The sequence below is a fragment of the Epinephelus moara genome, chromosome 1, assembly GCF_006386435.1.
Source record: "Epinephelus moara isolate mb chromosome 1, YSFRI_EMoa_1.0, whole genome shotgun sequence".
Lineage (NCBI taxonomy): Eukaryota > Metazoa > Chordata > Actinopteri > Perciformes > Serranidae > Epinephelus > Epinephelus moara.
Window position 1 is genome coordinate 7524779 of NC_065506.1, and position 20429 is coordinate 7545207.

Consider the following 20429-nt stretch of genomic DNA (forward strand, 5'->3'; position numbering starts at 1 on the left):
GAGGTGTTAAAAAAGCAATATGTTGTTTTTTTCCTCCTTTCTCTCCCTCTCTGTCAAGAGCAGCTTATTATAGCGTATTGATTTATAAAGCTTTAAATGTGATCCTCCATGTCCAAGTCAAGGGCAGGGAGTGAAAGAGAAAGAGAGAGAAGAAGAGAGGGGGGAGAAAAAGAAAGGGAGTGGGAGAAGGAAAGAAAGACGAAGGCAAAGGGAAAAAAGGCGTCTGGAGACGGATAGAGATAGAAAGAGAGCGTCCACGACAGGGGGAAGTGACAGCAAGGCATTTTCAGAGCCGCTCTGGAACACAAAAGGGTAATTGTTTTAGCCCAGATGTTGCTTTCGCACAACAAGCAGGATACAATGTTCCTACTGAGCTGATGAGCCCAATCAGTGAAATGATTAAAAATTGATTTTGTCCCTGTAATTACAGTATGTAAACTACTTAGCCGGGATTGCAAAGGAAGTGATTTTCTAATTACGTATATACTCTGGTGTCTAATGATTGGTTTTTTGAAGTAATGAAGAGAGGGTCCTAACGACTCCACTGTGTTCTGTTGTTGAAGGGAGAAGGCAAGAGAAGGGGAGCGTTGGGGGGGAAGGTGGGGGGAGAATGAGAGAGCATCGTTAGGGCAAGACAGCAGGCTTGGATACAAAAGGGGGATGAAAATTGAATTTTTGCCAGCCAGTGCTAGCACGCTAACACGGGGGCCCTGTGTTCGTTTGCATGGGATCTGGAAGCTAAATGGAGGCTGTGACTTCTCATGGGGGTCGCCAGGCCCTAACCAGCCCCGGCAATCTGGACCCTGCAATTAAAACCTCACGGGGGTTAGAGATTCAGGACATCACACATGCACAGGAGAATTAACACGCGTGCGGGCCACAAGCACACAGAAATAAGCATATAGCTCGGCCCTTCTGCTCTGTATATATTTCACCAAGCTTTATTTAAATCAGTTTGGAACTTTTCATTGACACTGAGTCTTTAGGTTTAGAGCCCACAACTAAAATAAACTCAGAGCGATGCAGAGAAAGGGTCTGATTTTAATATACTATGATTTACATGGCTGATGTTTGGCAAAAGACTACTTTCTACTACTGCAATACTTACAAGAAAAACAGCTTTAAAAGAAGAAATAACAAATTTTCCTCTTACATATAAAAAGCTAAAGAATAAAAAAGCTGAGAGTTAGATAGAAGGCAACTTGTTTATCTTCTGGATCTGCTTTCAGTCTTTATGCTAAGCTAACCATTTACTGGCCCCAGCATTATATTTAGCATATGGATAATCTTGTCAAGAAATGGAATAAGCATATTTACCAAGATGTTGAACTGTCCCCTGAAGTCCTAAGTTGAAACCTTGCCCCTATCAGTACACTCAGCAACAGCCTTACTTGGTCTTGTACAACCAGCGGCTGATGGTGACTAATCTTATCTAATCTTTGTAAACTTACAGTCAACCTGAGCTCACAGAAATACGGGAAATCATCACAACCTCTTAACATCACATTACATGGCATGTAATGTTTCAAAAATATGCGCCGGCACCGTGGAAACAATGTCAATGGAAAGTCAACTGGGATCCATTGTTGTGGTGGATACATGGATTCCCTGGTTCAATGACATCATGCAATTGGCAATTGTTAATGTGACAACCCAATAGGTAGTGTAAAGAGTGACAAAGCCCCTGAGGCAGGTTGGGGTGGATAGACTGAACAAACAAACACAGGACTTTCAACGAGAAGGCTGGTAGTCAACGTTGACTTGTTTTATCTTTAGAGCCTTTCATCCTTTAAGCAGTCAAGTCACCAAATGACATACTTACATCCTATACACAACAAATGTAGCTATTTTAAACAGAATCACAATCATTTTCGAAACCTTACCAAGTAGTTTTGGTGCCTAAACCCAGCCATGTCACCACCACTTAATGCAGTTGTAAAAGGTTGTGATCATTTTACGTATCTCTGTGTGATTGCATTGCTCAAGATCAGTGGCAATTGCTCTAAGACTGCAAGGGAAGCTCAGCTTCCCCTAAAATGTCAAAAAATAAGTGGTCAAATATGTACTGTTGTGTTTACATTTCATTGACTAAATATGCGCTAGAACGCATTCAACTTTTGTTCAGAATCAGCTACTTATCATAGGTCACTGACGCGACTTTCCTCTCATTCATTCCCGTAGCGTCACAGTGCATTAAACAGTGGAAGCTCAGCGTCCAAAGACTTCAATGGGGAAGCATAGAGTGGGTTGTTCCACTGCAGCGAAACTAGACAGTCATTGGATAAATGCTCGGTTTTGTCCCGCCCATCGGACGCTCAGCGTCTCTGGGGGTCTATGGGGCAGTGGGCTGGCCTCGGCTGGCCTGGACGCTGGGCTTCTGCATGATGATTGGATGATCTGTCTGAGGCTGAATCCCTTTTTGATTGACAGCGAAATGAGCGAATCAGCGATCTTGAAATATAAACCACCACCGGAGCATTTTTCAAGTTTCATTCCGTTGTTCCGAGTTGATCTGGAGACTTTTCCAATCCTCTTAGTGACTTTTTCTTTGTTAAAAACGACTAGCGACAAATCTAGCATCTTTTTCTGGTGTTATTGGAGACTGTACTCGTGTTTGGAGACTCTGACTTCTGTCGCTCTGCAGTTACTGTCCCCAACGAGCAGCGGGTGCTGCTGTGAGCCCCTCCACCGTCCCAAAGCACTCACAGGCGGTCACACTAGCCTCACGCAGCAGCCCCACAGGGTAGAATTTACGTATAAATAAACGGACACATTTTATGATGTAGGCCGAAAATGAGCTTCCCCTCCTTGAAAGACCAGCAGCCGCCACTGGTCAAGATACATGTTGCTGTGTAACTGGCATTACTGAGTCTCTTACATTGTCTTGATGATCTACTTTTACACTATGTGGTAGCATTTACTGTTATTTCACAATGGCCACTGTTCAGCAAGTTATATAGACTCTCTGACCAAATATATATATATATATATATATATATATATATATATATATATATATATATAAGTTGTTAAAGCTAGCAAGATTTCAAATTTTTGATGGCCAAATTTAAGTTTTAACACTCTCACATATGCTCACTTTAAACTGTCTTGTCAAACTGAGAGATGTAAAAATTGTCTGACAAGTAAGATACCAACCAGGTGTGCTTAACAAAATTTTATATAAAACTTATTAGCATGCTCACTGCCTCCCTCTACGCATATTTTGGGTGAAGAGTGAATAGCAAAGAGCCTTCTGTTTTACTAAGTGTGCATATATCACAACACTAATTCAGTCATTTTTTTAAACAGAATTTGGCTTGATTTCAAAATGAATGAACAGTATACATTTTGTCCAATAAAGTCCATTCTCACTGAGGGCGAAAATCCGTGCGGATTATTCTCGCGGAAAAATATAAAAGTTGATTTCATGGGTTCTTATGGAAGTTTGCACACAGTTTGGCGGAACTTTCGTGCGATGAAAAAAGTTTCCGCCCAGACTTTGACCCCCCGCGGAATTCGCCGGCGGAACTACACAGCTGGGCCAATGAAATTGTTTGTTTATAGTCGCGCAGACCGGGAGAGTCTGAAATCCAGTCAGGCAGGACAGTATGGGAGAAAGGTTGATAAACTTCGTTTCACTGCACCTCGTCCTTTTTGATAACAGACGGGATGATTTTATGAACAAGGAATTAAAGGACAACGTTTGGCAGTCCATTGTCCAGCTTGGTGGCTGCGGTGAGAGTGGTAAGTGCTAAAGAAAGTTAATGTTGACGCTTGTTAAACGTTAGCTTGCTAGCTTGCTGCTGCTGCTGCTGCTACTCTCGTCCATGTTCACCCACACCCGTTCACACAACGCGAAATTCCGCACCGCGTCCGTACCGCGCCTATGTGTATGGTTTAAACGCGGAAAGGGGTGTGCGAATATTCCGCAAATCCGTCCCGCATTTCCGCATCGCGGCAGTGAGAATGAACCTGCAACCCAAACTGTGTGACTGGGGGAACAAGTTCAAGTTCTTTATTTAACATGTGCACAACAGTTACAGAGAAGCAGTCATTGGCAATGAAAATCTTTTAGTCTCAGGCTCCCTTCAACTATGCTAATTAAATATGTATAAAAAGGAAAGTTAAAGTTAAAATAAGGAATAAAATATAACATAAATAAAATATAAAATAAAGAAATATAAATTAGACAGTAACTGCACATGAATAAACTGAACATTAACAGGAATTTAATAAATGTATAATGACAAGTGTGTGTATATATATATATATACATACATACATACATACATATATATATATATATATATATATATATATATATATATACATATACATATATATGTGTATATATATACATATACATATATATGTGTATATATATACATATATATGCAGGGGTGTAAACAGTTGTAGAACAGCAAGTGAATGTATATAAAAGTGACACTAAACTGGGAATACTGATTCTCTTTTGGCACTTTATCTTTTATATAGATTTTACTTACTGTTTAGCAGGTGCCTCAAACTTCTGAGGGATAAAAAGGGGACTGGAGCACACTGGCTGATTTACCTTTAATTTTGCAAACAGACAGGGGTGGTTGTGGGCTTTGTTACCTTATTTGGGATGGCAGGGTGAATCCTCGCTGAGCCCTGACATCACAATGTTTTCTGTGGACTCCTCTTCAAGATCCCCAAATTACTGTGACAAGAGCTTCTGTGTCAGGAGTGCCTACACAACAGAGCTGTAAGGTTTTTTTAAAAAAAGAAAACAAAACCTTAACATTTCTTACCATGTCTCTAAAATTGGTTAAGTATCACTGTCTTATTCTTTTAATAACCTCCAAGACTTGCCTCTCAATAGAGACCAGGGCCCCGTTTCCTGATAATGATTGATCTTAGAAGTTAAGAGCGTCTTGTAAGTGTTTCTACAAATGCTCTTAAATTTCTACATGTATTTCCCAAAGCGGTACTTTAGGAACGAGTGCACGTACATGCCATTAAGAGCTTCTTAACGTTGGCTGTCCGTGGTGCTGAATACACTATAAAGTAACTTAGCATATTTAACTGTCTATAGCCATGCTATATATTAAAAATGCATGCAAAGTGTAAGACCTCTAGATGACACAAAAAAAGTTAGATATATGGTTGTTCTGTATGAAAACAATAAACAAACAAACAAAAAATTAAAACATGTAGTTTATGGTTCCTCTGGCAGGTTCTGCAGCTAAGAGTGGTTGCCATCACACAAGGGTGTCTTCAGTTGCAATGCTTTTGGGAAAATGCCTAAGTTTAAGAAGGTTTATAAGATGGATTTCAATCATCTTAAAATGCTTTTCAGAAATGGGGCCCGATTTTCAGGCTGCTGCACAAAAAGTGGATGCTTGTTAAATCCACTGCATGGAAAGCATCTTTTTCCCTCTCCGTCCTCTTTTCCTTTCTCCTCTGTTACCCTCTCTTTTCCCGTCAACCACAACTTGATGAGGCGTCAAAGATGCAACCTTTGACTCTGGTTGTAAATTAAAATCAACCATCAAGTCCGGTACACAGTGTTATTGTGGCGAGGCATGGCGACAACCAAGGAGTCACTCTATCAGACAGGGAATATAGAGATAAACTTACAGGGTCGCAGAGCACATAAAGAGCACATAAATCATACTGCACAGAATGAGTCACCGCCTCAACCATGGCTGCGCTCTCCCTTCTTCTCTGCTCTTAACATATCTAACAAAGCTCAACATATTTTCTTATCCTTATCTTCTGTCCAATATTCAATATTTAATTATGACTTTATTCATTTATTTTTTTTAAAGATTTTTTTTCTGAAGAAATAAAAGGACGTGAGTTAAGCCTCTGATTATTGGGAGGGAAAGATCTGTGGTTTTTAGTTCCTTGGGAACATTAATAAGTGACAGAAAGCTAGATTAAGAATGCTGGGATGCGGCTAGGAGAAGAAAAAAAAAAAAAAAACGACAAAGCTTTGAAATGCTGCCAGTATCACCAACTGCACTCTTCTGACACAGCTGATTGTAAGAGAAGCCGATAGCGCACCCGGGGTAGGCCTTTAATAATTCATTTAGTTAGGCTATGATCTATCATTTTGTACCTTTTGACATGCGATATTGAAATTTAATATTGCATCAATACAAATGATGTATTGCCAGTCGTCAGGAGAAAGGATGTGGATTGCAAAAAGATCTTTGCAAATGTCTTTTCACTCCTCTCTCGCTCTCTCTTTCCTTTGCAAAGCTTCATTGTACTTGAGTAGAAAGGCATAAGAGAAACATCTGTCTTTTTCCCCCCCTTTACTCCTGGCTTTGATATGTGTGTTTAAAAAAATGACAACTTAAAACGCTCAGGGAGAAAGTCTCCAGCTCAAACCAGAGTCAAGAGAGGCTTGGAGAAAAAAAAAAAAAGCGGGGGGATGGAAGTGAGAAGCAGAGGGAACATGACAGCAGTGGCTGAGGGAGACGTCACACGTTGTCGAGATCTTTGACATGACTTTTTAGTGCGGTGAAATCCCATAGGCGATATTCGGGCTACGATTGGAGCGTTAGGTGCTGGAAAGCAAAGGCTGCTGTTGCGGTGTCAGTCTAGCCTGGCTCCCAGACTGCTTCGTGCACGCAGTCTGCTCAGTGAGATAGGGATGCACCGATAGCAACGCTGGCTGATGTCAGTCTGAAGTAGATTATACGTGTCAGAGGATTTCCTCACCACTAAATGCCACCACCAAGGGAGACAAGCCAAAAAAAATAAAAAATAAAAATCCAAATTTTGGTTTCAGACAGTTCAATACTAACTGCACCATTTTTATTGACAGTGAAAAAAATGTGCTTGAATTATGTAGAGGATGCATTAATGTCTTCAGCCATCTTTAATATGAACGTGATATCACAACTACAAATCATTTTATCTTTTCTGAACCATAGTAAGCAGGTAGCTAATGCAGGTAACATAAATTGTGTTGTAAAAAAGTGTTGCAAAGAATTTTGCTAACCTGTTAAACATGGTTTTTCTTCTCGCCTTCTGCTATACATGAATCCAGGGAGGTACCAGAAGTAAACAAGTCGCCATCACTGCAGCGGCGTCCACCTATGATATGCATGCATTCAATTGCAAGCTGTCCTAAGAAGTGTACAGGTTTCTACTGTTACCTTTACTTTCTATGTAACGTTTCTTTCTACAACGGTGTCTAAGAGTTTGGAAAGAACCTGTACACTTCTCAGCTCTATTGACAGTACTAGCAAACTTCAACTTTGGAAAAAAAACAAAAACGGGTAATGTCAGCTAAGTTAACACTGCTTAGCTACCTAACAACAGTGGGCTATGATACTGCCCAGGGGCAGCAGTGGTTGCCATGCCATTGTTCCAACAGCCCAAAATTCCAAAGCACCATTAATCCGAAAAATGGCCCACTGGATTGAAAGCCCATTTCTCCAATAGTCATCTCAAAAACAAATGCCCATTGCTCTGTAGTACCGTTTCTCAGAAAATACACACTCCCTGCAGTTAGTTTCAGTTTCCCACCTTTAAGCCACATATCTCGGGTGTTCTGACCGACCCTTTGAGGTGTTTCCCAGTGGTGTTTGAGTCACTGAACCCGGGTGTTTTTCCACTGACCCGTTCCTGCTTTTCCAGTGACTTTTGGTCCACAAAATATAGGTGTCTTAAGCCTAATGATCTTTTTCTAATTGTAACCGAGTGGTTTTTGTGCCTAAACTACCCATGCATTCACCACAGCATCATTGACAAAATTGTTTTGTGTCTATGGTTTACAGAAACACAATGCGAACATTTTTTCTGGCATTTGGGTTGTCTGACTTTGGAGCAATGGCTGTTTCCAACAGGATTCTGATAGGTTGTAGAAGAAATGGGCTCTTAGTTTCAGACTAGCCAGGCTTTGGAGTTTTGGGCTGTCGGATCAATGGGTGGTCTCCCTGCGTGGTGGTCCCATAAAATAAATTAACTCAATGAACTTACTGTGGCGTTATTCTGAAATAGCAAATGGTGGTCGCTCTAACTAGGGCAGCCTAATGACCACAAAGTAAACATCATTCGCTCGACATCACAAACAGAACACGTGCAATGATGTCCAGTGTTTCGGTTGGTGTTAACTGGTGACTCTTAACCGAACGTGTCACGACTGCACGTAGTAATGGCAGCTGTTGAGAACACGAATAGATCATATAGGTGTCCGTGTAAGGGCTTTTGATTTTACTTTAATCAATTTTGAATACATACTCAACTGTGTTTATTATCTACAGCAAGCGTTTACGTGAGTTACTAAGAGCAATCATGGACACATTCAGCTGAAAGTCACCAGTTAACACGGTCACTGGTAGAACTGAATTGTGTCAACCTCTGCCTGTCACGTGCATTGTTTGATTTCAAAACACAACACATGCACGTGGTTGGGTTTCGAAAAAGAGTACAAGGTTTGGCTTTACAGTCTTATGAGAAGCGAACACTGTCATCCCAGGTAAAAATCGGTGGTTCTCGGAGCCATCCACCACCCCTTCCACCCTCGCCGAACTTTTGTTGTTATCCCATTCTGTTTCACCCTGATGTCACTAGGCACCATTAAACAATGATGGTGAACGGTTGCGTATCATGCGGACATAAAAAGGACAGCTTTATTCGTCGATGTCTGACGCCGGAAGTCACTGACCCAGCGCCGGCATTTGACGACTTTGGAGTGAGACCAGGTTGAAACACTAGCAACCCTATGTTTAGTTGAAGTGATTTTCTTTTTTAACTATGGGAAACAGTTAAACAGGAGTCAGCCAGTTATCTGTCCATTTTATGTCAAAGTTTGTCATCAGTGACCCAAGCTGTTACCTTTGATGCTGTCACTGTCAGCAGGCAGCAGCAGACACTACAACCTGCCACTTCAGTCATGGCACCACCAGCAGATGACAAAACACACAAAGCACCTACCGCATTGGTCTATACCAGTCATGGCAATGACAGTACAGTATGGTTAAGGTTTGGGGAAGAAAGTGGTTATGGTAAGTTAACTATAGTTAGGATGAGGCAATGAAAAAACCCCTGGTTATATCAAATCCTGGAGAAAATAAAGCAAAATAAACTACATGGTTAGATACCACTACAGTAGGAGTAAAATAAACTTTGGTCTCTTTACATCAAACAGTACAAGTTGAAGCCTGGTGACACCAAATACTCTTGCTGTGGTTTTTTGGTATTGTCAGACTATGAAACATTACTGTTTGAAGAGGAATCTAATCCCACTTGGGCAAAAAAGAAATAACTGAAGTTCTGCATGCTCTAGAGCTCAACTGAACTGCTGCAGACAAGCTCGGTGTGAACGTATCCTAACACCGCTTCATCACCATCCACTGATGGCCCATGTCACATTCACTGTAAAAAAAATATGGCCTGTGATGGGCCTGATGATTACAGATGACGGTGCTGCTGATGATGATAGTGATGCTGACAGTGACAATAATGATTATGACAATATAGAAGGTGGCCATTACAGTGATAGTTGGAATCATAGTGAATTATTACATATTCAGCTGAGATACACCTAACCTTTACAGCTCTGACGCGTTTCCTCTGCATGTGCAAATATATTTCAACAGACAGATCAAAATGAGCGTGTGTGAGATGTGTTTTGGCATAGACGGCAAAATCTTTTCACGTGACTCTGGGTGAATCAGAGACGTTGACCTGTTATTATGTGTGTTTGTGCAAACCCGTGTCACTCTTGTTCCAGAGAACTGATGAGTGTGTGCAGCTGTGTCATTAACACCACGTTTGTCTCTGTATATTTGCATTTTTACCACTGATATACGGATGTCAATTAAACAGGGGAAGGGAAAACAGTTTAGGTGACGATCCCTGCATGCATTTGTCGGCTATTTATAACAGCTCCCTCTCTGATTTCCTCATGGCCTGCTCCTCGAAAACAACACTCGACTCTATTTCCGGTGAGGTTGTCTGTTTCACGGGTAGCGATGTCGTTCCTGATTGCATTAAAGAAATTACATTCTTTAAAAATCTGTAGTGTAAACATGGCTCATTCTTGCTAATATCGGCATGGCTCCCAGGAACGTTGACCTTTAGCTGTGCCCTGACACTGCTCTGAACATCTAGGAAGTCTGCCATGCTTGTAGGTGTCTGGATATGTTAACAGTGGGGAAGAAAGACACAGTGAGAGAGAGAATTAGGTGCAGTTGGGAGGTGCCTTGGGTTGCACAGGGTCGTGGTGTGCCTCCCTGCTCTCTGCCTTATGTCAAGGCTTTATTATTTCACCTGCCAAGGTCCTGACCTCCTGCGCCCAGGATCTGCCTTCCTCGCCCTTTACAGAAAACAGATTTTGATACAGCCTGTTGAAAACCTGTATGAATGCAAGACACCTCAAAAATTGGAACATCGCCGACAGTTGCTTTGTGCAGCGTAGTGTTGAAAGGATTAATTGAATGGTCGACCAGAGATAATTGATTCATTGTTTTAAGTCATCCATCCACAAAAAACTCCAAGCATTTCCTCCCTATTGTTTTAAATTGAATGTCTTTGGTGGTTGAACAAAACTAGCAATTTGAAGGCAAGGCAGGTTATTTATTATTTGTATACATCTTTTCAATACATAACTTAAATAAATACATTAGCATTTAAAAACACAAGAACAACTAAATCTATCTAAATCTATTAAAATGAATAAAGTCAAATACACTGAAAATGAAAAACTGAAAAACATCCCCTGGGAAATTAAAATTTGCACCAGGATGGAATCAATGGAAAACTTTCCTGATGTCACTCTGACTCCCCATAACCCACAGTATTTGACTCTGTCAAGTTTTCGGATTATTTTTAGTTGCTTTTGGTTGCTTCTGTAGTTATCTTCAAGTCCTTGCTTGGTTGCAAACTCTTTCTTTCTTTCTTTCTTTCTTTCTTTCTTTCTTTCCTCTTGCCTTAGGGGTGCATTCGGCAGGTCAACACCTCAGCGGGTGGGTCGTTGTGGGCCAGGTGACCTTTGTCTGTCATTGTTTTGCTCCTCACACCTCACCCAGGGAGAAGGGGAAGGAGCTTAGTGCCTTACACCTGCCACTGGCTTTACTGTCACAGCACTGGGGTGCGTTTGATTTTGGTGTGCCAAGGACAGTAGAGAAGGTCCCAAATGATTTGTATACATAGCCAACAGTTAGCAGAGTGGGTGCATATCCTATACACTGTGAATACAGTGGATTGAACCTCTGATGGCCCTCGCATTAGTGTCTGCTCTGAGCTACACTCAACCAGGAGGACCAAAACAGGCAGCTGCTATGTAGATAACCATAACGAAAGCGATGTTGGATTCCAAATGCGATTTGCGTTCCTGCGTGCGAGATAAATCAAGCGTACCTCGAGTGAATAAGGGGACGGAGATGAAATGAAATACCCAAATGCTGCCTCCACTGGGGCCTGATTGAGTTCAGGTGGCTGGAAAGTGTCTCACCCAGGGCTAGTTGTCAGTGAAGGATCTGCTGTCTTCTCATCTCTTTGTGCTGCAGGGCTAACTGGTGAACATCGGGTGTGTTGCTTTGACGGATGTTTGTGTGCCTCCTGTGTTGCGGGGGGACGGGCCGTTGACACACTTCATATTTCAAAGGCAAGGTCTGAGGAAGAAATGAAGATTGATGCGGAAAAATGGCGCGGCAACTCATCGCCCATTCGATACATATATTATCATTTACACATACGTGACACCTTTGTGCATGTCTGTATATCTATATATACATATGCATGGGCATGATCCAAGGCGCCACACATATTCACGTAAGGAGGGGGGGGGGGGGGGGGTTTCCTCTGTTATTAGAACCATGTGATATAATTGCATTTGATCTCCAAATAAACAGGGAATCAGTCCATCTCCTTGGTGGAGATGGCAGATGTGATGGACGACCGCATTAGCGGCGAGGACAACATTAGATTTGCTCAAAATTATTGATCTTTTGTTTGTGAGCCAAGTCGGCGATAAATAACAGTGCATGGGAGATGTGACTCATTATCACCGTGCCAAAAGCCCGACAGACCTCTGTCAAAACACACTCTCCTTCCCCCCTCTCTTCCTCCTTCCTTTCATCTCCGTCACTACAAACCAATTTAATCTGTTTTTAATCCTTCCCTCTTTTCTGTCGCCGGCGCCTTTAATGCGAGGCCTCACTGTCACTATCTGATTCCCTTAAAATTTTAATCCTGCACTGATAACCCTGTATTATTACATATTACGCACTCACAGGCAGCAGGACACTCACACATACGTACACATATACACATGCAAATATGTACACACAGCGTTTAGTGGCTCTTTCAGTGTTTTTATTCCTTTTTACCTTCTTAGTGAAGAAAAAATCCTTTTATCACACAATGGGTAATTTATATCCATTACCAGCGTTTTCAATCCTTTTCAGCGCGGCTGTCACTGCCTTTGGCACACTCGTGATTAATGTGATCTAATAATAGTCTGCCATTATATTTCCTTTAGTAAAACATGTACCAACATCCTATTCAGCTCCACGAAATTCATTGCCCCTTAAAATATTTTTCCCCTTTTCGTTTGAAAGACAAGATTGCTATTTTTTTTTCTCCATCTCGTTGCCTCCCAGGAGGTGATTATTTGTTGGGGGGGTAGATGGGGATGGGGGGGGGTGGTTAGTGATGGCACTTCCCCTATTTTCAGACACTTATGAGAATGATGAGAGGTGCCATGATTCAAGGTGGTTTGTGCGGATGCATTTGTGTGTGTCGAGGTTGGTGTGAGTGTGTGGTCCTCACACTGGTGGCGTTAACGTGGTGTGTGTGGCTGTATTGTGGACAGGCAGACTGTAGAGGCTTCAGTTCAGCAGGACATTAGAAGTATGGAGCTGACGAAGCCTACATGCATTTTATTTTCACATTGTTTTGTAAAATGTAATTCTTTTTCTTTTAATTAAAAAAGTTGTCTTTATGAAAAATGCATAAATTTTCCTTTGAACTCTGCAATAGATATGGTCTGCCAGTGCCGACATTGGTACTTTTGCTTATTGTAATGTCATTTCTCAGAGAACCTTCAAATGCTTCATATCCGTAAAATCTGTATAACTTAAGCTTAAAGTTCTGCAAGTCGATGAACTATAATAATTGTTAAAAGTATTGAAAGTATGTCACAAAATATACAAAAATCGTATATTTTGTTCATCGGATTTTACAAAATTTTATTTGATAACATTTACTGACAACTGGATTGAACTCTGCAATAGAAATTATCTGCCAGTGCTGACATTGGTATTTTTTTCTTATCATGATGTCATTTTCCAGAGAATCGTCAAATGCTTCATATCCCTAAAATCTGTACAAGCTAGGCTTAAACTTTTGTAAATCAGTAAACTATAAACATTGATAAAAGATGAAATCTTATGGTTTGTTTTTTTCAAATCAGATTTTACAAGATTTTAATTGGTAACATTTACTGACAGCTGGATTTAGCTATAAAATTAACTTTAAATAATTTAAGACGACTCTGTTTAACTACCCTCTGACCACAAATACGTTCATTTTCTCTTTTGTCTTTTTTTTTTTTTTTTTNTTAGCTATAAAATTAACTTTAAATAATTTAAGACGACTCTGTTTAACTACCCTCTGACCACAAATACGTTCATTTTCTCTTTTGTCTTTTTTTTTTTTTTTTTGAGCAGGTAGTTTGGAATGGATGATGGAGAGGAAAGATGCTCCCCATGGAATGTGCATAGGATTAGGTGTGTGTGTATGTGTGTGTCTGTGTGTGTGTTGTCGGGGAGGTGGCCCAGCAGTGGGCTCTGTTCCCTCCCAGCCGGACAGCCTGAGCCAGTCTGCCACTCATGGGGCACGTTTCAGACGGGGCGGTGCCAACGCTCACACACACACACATGCATGTATGAAGTTGTGCGCGCACACACACACACAGTCCTGGCTCCCTCTCACAAAGAGGGTTAACCCTTACTGGGTTCTTAGACTTGTATCCAGGATGAACAGGTGGTCCCACAAAACATGGGCATCCATTTCCTCATGACTTATCCCAGTGTGTGTGTGTGTGTGTGTGTGTGTGTGTGTGTGGAGGGAGGGTTAGACAGAGACATGAGGGGGGGGAGAGAGAAAAAGAGCACACATGACTGTGTAGCTTAAGGACACCTTTTGTATGTGTGTTGGTTTTGTTTGGTACCAGGGTGGCTGGTGTACAGAGCAGCTTGCAGAGGGTCCCGCCGCTGTGTGAAATTGACATCAGATGGCCGTCATGACAAGAACAATATTACATCCAGCTTCCATTAAGCGAGGGACAGCTAATATATGTGTGCCATGTGAACATTTGTTTGTGTGTTCATCGACACCTGACCCCAGAGTCCGACTGCACCAAACACAGCTGTCAACACTTTACATCTAGGTTTTTTTCCCCCCCTCTGTCCCTCTCTTGCTTTTTCCCCTAATTTCCCTTCTCTTGAATCCCTCCACCCAGGATCCCTCCATTAAAGATAACTTGTATTGAGCCACATCTAATTCCCTTCAATCCGCCTCCCCCTCCTGTCTCAAGTGATCCCTTCCCAGCAGAGAAAATCGAAGGTAAACCACTTCTAAGGCAAAAACGGTGCGCTCCACTTTGGATGTTTTAAATATCACCCTCTGACGGAAGACGAGACACAGGATTGTGTTGGCTGCTTTGGTAAAACACGTCAAAATCAAAAAGTTGCACGTTTATCACCTGACCGCTGCGATAAGTTCCACTCAGCATCTGGTTGTTACAACACATAGCTGAGACCTTCTCTGCCTTTGATAACTGTAGTCTTTCATGTCGGAGGAAAAAAAACCACTCTGCTTTATTCCACTTTATTTGTTCTTTTGTGATGTTTCTGTGGCTCAGCCCCTCCGAACCCCAGACACATGTGAAATAGACGTTTTGGAAAATATGAGTAAGTAAGCAAAGAGAAAGAGAGAAAGGCAGAGAGCAGAATGGAGCTGAGGAGATAAACATAAACAGTGCCGAGAGAAAGAAGGTTTCTCTCTGAGTCAGCGGGTTTTACTAAAGTCTGATTAAACGAGGTGGGAAACCGGTTGGGGTAGTAAATAACAGAGGTGTCAAAATGTTGCTTAATGACCTGGATATCTATTGCATGGAATATGTGACTGCAGATCTACGCAGGAGCTGTTGTTTTTTTTCTTTAATACCTTAATATGCAGTGGGAGTTCAGATGTTTAAAACAACTTGAGCTGAGAGTGGAAAGCAGGTTTGCTTTACATGCCTCCCTGATAGAAGACTTAGACTTTGGTAACACTTACACTTATCTTTATGTCACAATACTGTAATGACAATTTTTATCATTATCTTTTAAGCCTGAACTTACAGCCAAGAGACCATTTAGAAAAACCTTTAATAGAAATGATCAATCAAGACCCATTAGCACTCACTAGATATTAGAGGAATACTTCACCCCCAAAATAATCTTTGTTACATTGAATTTGAAAAGAAAACTTTGTTTTTCTCGTATGTCTCCACTGTAAACAAAGAATCCAAAAAACGGAGGTCATAGGAGACCATGTTAAACATCAACAAAACTATATCAAAACATCAGTTTACAAACTCTCACACAACTTGGCAGTATAATAGAAGTCGCATTTATCCAGTTAAATGCTCAGTATCAGAACCTGATCTGAACTAACCCTTTAAATGAGGTGGTTCCCACCTGGTTCAGCCAGGGGGTCCAGATTTCTCCTCAGTCATTTGCTCAAGGTCCAAACAGTTTAATATGTTCAGCGTCATACTTGCATTTGGCCATGTCGTTGAGCTAGTTTGCCATCTCTGTGACTTAGTTGTCCATAAGTCGCGCACTCTACCGCAGGAAACAGCACTGCGAAAAATTCACTGTACTTCAAAATAAAGTGTGTTTTGGAGTACATTTTGAAAGGACCCGCAACCCATCAGTTGGGAAACATTGCTTTAAAACACCAAAGTCACACAATAACACAAACAAACTCATTGATTGAGGCAGCGGTAGACCAGCAGCTCCTGTGTTCAGCAAGGTTAAATTACTGTTTTTGTCAATGGACTCTGGCTTTGAAGAGAGCATTGACAAGTTTCGCTCTCAGTCCAGTTCCCTGTCAGAAAAAGCTGGTGAGTACTGAGCATACAACTGGATAAGTGAGACTTGAATCATACTGCATGACTTGTGTGTGAGTTTTTAAATGGATGTTTTGATATAGTTTCACTTCACAATACAGACCGCTTGTATTCCAATTCCTCAAGAATTTTCTCAGTTTTTGGATTCTTCATTCTCCTTGGAGGCATGTGAGAAAACAAAGTTTTCTTTACAAATTCAACACAGCACTGGGCGAGTGATATGAAAAAGGGTCATTTTGTGGTTGAAGTATTCCTTGGCGTGTGGGTGCAAAATACTCTGCTTCTCCATTTGTCATTTATTGCTATTAGCTTGATTATTTATGATTTGCACAAGTTAAAACCAATGAGTTTGGGGCTGATTGTCACAGAAAGAGTTCAAAAGTCAGAAATATGTGAGAAAAAGATGGACACATTTTTCTTTCCTTTTTAAAGGGTCATGTTGACAAAAAGAAAATTATGGAAAGTCAGCAGACTTTTCCATTTTATACTGAACATTATTAATAATTAATCAATTTAGATAATTTTTAAAATACTGCTGACACATACAAACTAAGAAAGCTAAAAAATAAAAGAAGAAAAAAGTCAATGAAATTTTAAAGGAGCAGGATGAAGAAAAGTTGGTGGATGATGATGAGGATGAGGGGGACAAGCAGAGAGTTGGAGGTAATTGCAACGCAGTCAGCAGTGCAGCAGTCGATGCACCTTCCCCTCCTCTTTCCAGGGGGGGAAGCCCCTTCTCGAGGAGGGGATGCTCGAAGCAAAGAGATGAGGGGGAGGGAGGGAGGGATGGAGGAACGGGGGGGAAGGGGAGCAGTGGTGGCGGTGAACTCAGCACTTTCCTTATCTCCCCTCTCTCTCTCTCTCTCTCTGTCTCTCTCTCTCCCCCAGGGCTCCCTGATCAGTGCCGACCAGAAGCGGAGCTGAAGCTGAGGCTGGCTTAACAGGGCTAAGCACACTGTGACGCTGTCCAAGAAACTACCCCCACCCACTGTCTGAGGTGACTCAGGGCTTTCGGGGAAGAGGGAAATGGGTGGGGTGAGGGGGGTGGGGTAAGGGAAAGGAGACTCTGGGTGGAGTGGAAGGTAGAGGGAATAATAACTGTGGACCCTTTTTGGTTTTCGGGTTTTATTAGTGAGAGTAGTCTTGCATGAATGGGCGAAACTGAAGTGGAAGAGGAAGGAAGCAAGGAAGAATGAGGGAGAGCAAAAGACAAAGTTGGGAGAAGTTTCTGGTGTGCACGTGCAGCAGGTTACAGCTATCCCCACTATGATGCAATCTGTATGGGGTGATGATGACGATCGCTGTGGTGATGAGGATGATCATGATAATGACACACACACACACACACACACACACACGGCAGTTGGCTGCACATCCCTTGTACGTGGATGTACAGAGGAGCTGCACGGCCATATCAACAGATAATTCCTATTTAATCCCATCAGTTATCCGTTGTAGTACGGTTACACTGTCTGTCTTATTAAAGTCCAAGCTGGCTGTCTCCCTTTTGTCATTCTTCTCTCCAGTGTCCAGACCAGAAGTATGTGTAGGGCACACTAGCAGGGCCTAGGTTATGTAATACAGGTATGCATGTGTGTGACTTGACCAGCGTTTGAGGGGTTCAGATGCAGGGAGGGGAGTGCAAAAAAGTGCAACTGACACTCAGGAAAGGGTGAGGAGAAGTTGTCTGTCTGACGGAGTGGAGTGGAAACCCTGCAGGCCTGTGTGACCCAGGCCTGACGCTCTGGCATGCTCTGAGGATGCGAGGTTAGTTCACCTAGCATCTATTTCTTGTCCAGCTGTGGAAATGCCTTTGCCGTCATATCAGGAATATCTAGCCAAGGTGTGGATGAACATGTAGCATTCATCTGTTAATAGCAGGGCTCAATACGTGTAGCCATGGTAGTGATTTATTTCAGTTGATATTAAAGTGAGGATTGACTGTAGTGCTGGTTTGGCATATTAATGTAGTAGGATGACAGAGTTAGTGAACTCTTCTCCCCTCACAGCACCTTCTCTCATCCTTTCCTTTGCCAAATTTGGACGCTGACACTAAATGGATCTGCCATATTTCAGATATGAGTGGGAGGATATATATATACTGTATATATGTCTGTGTGTTAGTGTGTGTGCAGCTGTGTGTGGTTGTAAAGTGAGGCATTATGGCAAAAAAAAAAAAAAAGCCTGAATAATTTAGCACTCACATTATTTTCTAATGCCATTCTTTAGAATCTGACTGTGTCACTCTAACAAATGCATGTGTCGGAAAGTTCAGGGGATTTTGTAGGGCGCCTGTGAACAGTGAGTGATGGCAACCAGCCGACTCTCAGCTCCCTCTTGTCTACCAACAGCTCCATGTGAGCCCTGTGCACCATATTCCCTTCTTAGAACTAACGCCGTGGCGAATCGAAACAAAAAGGCCACATATTTTATTTATGTGTCAAAAGTGCGGTGAAAGGAGGGCAGGAAGGAGGGAGCGGGGCGTATCACTCTATCCGTCGGTTGATATCATTCCATCCATGCGGATCAATTCTCCCAGACAGAGGGAGATGAGAAAGGAGCGAGCATGAGAAGGAGGGAGGGAGGGAAGGAAGGAGAGCTGAAATGGTGGTCGTATTGATTTGTCAAAGAAATACAGCGTTGAGTGTTTTGCTTAAACGTCCACATAAACCTGAGCTGTCAGAGGTGGGCGGGCGTATACTGACATTTGGCCACACCGACATAGATTGTGGATTTTCTGCTTGGCTTAGCCGTACACAGTGTTACCCATCAACTTCATGTGGAAGCAGGCAAAGTGGCCCCTGCTTGCTCAAAGCTGTGCTTTGTGGTATACTGTGCATCCAAAGTACCAAACCTCCACCAAATACTCTCTTAATTACCCACATCGGCCAATTACTTTAAACCTTTTACACTTTTGTGACAACAGTCTTAACTCAGAGTCAACCTACCAGCTTTTTGTGGAGCTTTCAACTCCATCTCTCAGTATTACTCTGCAGATTTTGCTTCGACATGGCCTGTGGATTGTCTCGTCTCATTTTCTCTTTTATGACATCATACTAAGAACCTACTATCACTGTCAAAGTTGTACATTTGAAGAAGTATTTCACTGACAAGATGGGCTTTTCATAAAATTTGGACTGTCTATACAAAAACTTTTGAAATGAATGCTACATGAACCAAGGAAACAAAAAAAGTAGCATTCACATCTGAGGTGAAAAATGGGCAACACAGTAACAGAACCTTGGCTTAAATTTGATCAGCACTGCCTAGTTTTACAGTTGGATCAGTGTTTGGTCTGAGTTTGAGAGAATGAGAGGGGGTGTGTCTCTTGTCCTTGATGGTGGCATGGGTGGTGGGCAATACAAAAATTGGAAAGTACAGCCTGTGGTTAGATCAACAGCCCAAGAGCCAGTGAAACTCTGCCGGATGACGTGTTTTGTGTCACCTGGCGGAGTTTCACTGGGAGGGGAGCATGGAGACCTAGGCACCGGTAAGAGGGGAGTGAAGTTTACCACAGTTCATTTACATGTTAGCCATATCTTTATGATACAAAGCTGGTTGAAAATCAGTATTCCTTTAATGTATCGACTAAAATAACCCAATTCCAAGTCGTATCAAAACTTCTCCAGTCAAATGATATCTGAATTTGATCCTTTTTGTATTCAGGCCTAGTCAAAATGACCATTTGTATGGTTTTGCTCACAGCCAATTACTGAAAGCATTAATGTGACATGTGATTGGCCTACTACCACAGGAGCTACAACTTATACAGTCTGTGGTGTGGTTAAGTTGAGTGCAGTGTATTTGTGTGCTGAGATGCCACCAAAATGGTTGAATGAAAGTATGGTTTTACCTTTTAGTTTCTGGTGGCATTTTATGCAACTGAATGGTTCCAATCCCTTAATGGGCATTGAATTAAGTAGAAAAAAAATACTCTATTGGCATCACTTTAAGGGTACTGATATTGGAACTGGTATTGTCATTTCTTAAACAATACCCAGCCCTAATGACTGTAGAGAGGTGTGGAGCACTGATGTTCCAGGGGCTTCAGGTGACCATTTTTAACAGGTAAGTTCACTGGTAGGCCAAGAAACATGTTGCATGCCCATAACCCCTACCTGTCTCAGACACTTTTACGCTTCACATAAAGCCTGACTTTTCCCAATCTGATAATCAAAACTTGACAACAACCTAAATCCTATATTCCTACAAGATCCAGGCCATACTCATCATAACTCCCCCCTCTACACAAAATCTGTTCTTTGGAAATGGTCATACATCTGCAGCTGCTTAGACTAATCACATT

At 41.9% G+C, this 20429-nt stretch overlaps 1 protein-coding gene across 2 annotated transcripts in view; it reads left to right on the plus strand.

Annotated features, from left to right (window-relative positions):
• znf536 (zinc finger protein 536) overlaps positions 1 to 20429 on the plus strand; it is a 242856-nt gene that overhangs the window by 35771 nt on the left and 186656 nt on the right. The window contains exon 3 of one of the 2 annotated variants that reach the window (XM_050045695.1): positions 17012 to 17120. The exons of the other annotated variant lie outside the window; for it this stretch is intronic. The gene's annotated coding sequence lies outside the window, so the exon portion shown is untranslated. The remainder of the gene's footprint in view (positions 1 to 17011; positions 17121 to 20429) is intronic. 2 annotated transcript variants of the gene reach the window in all.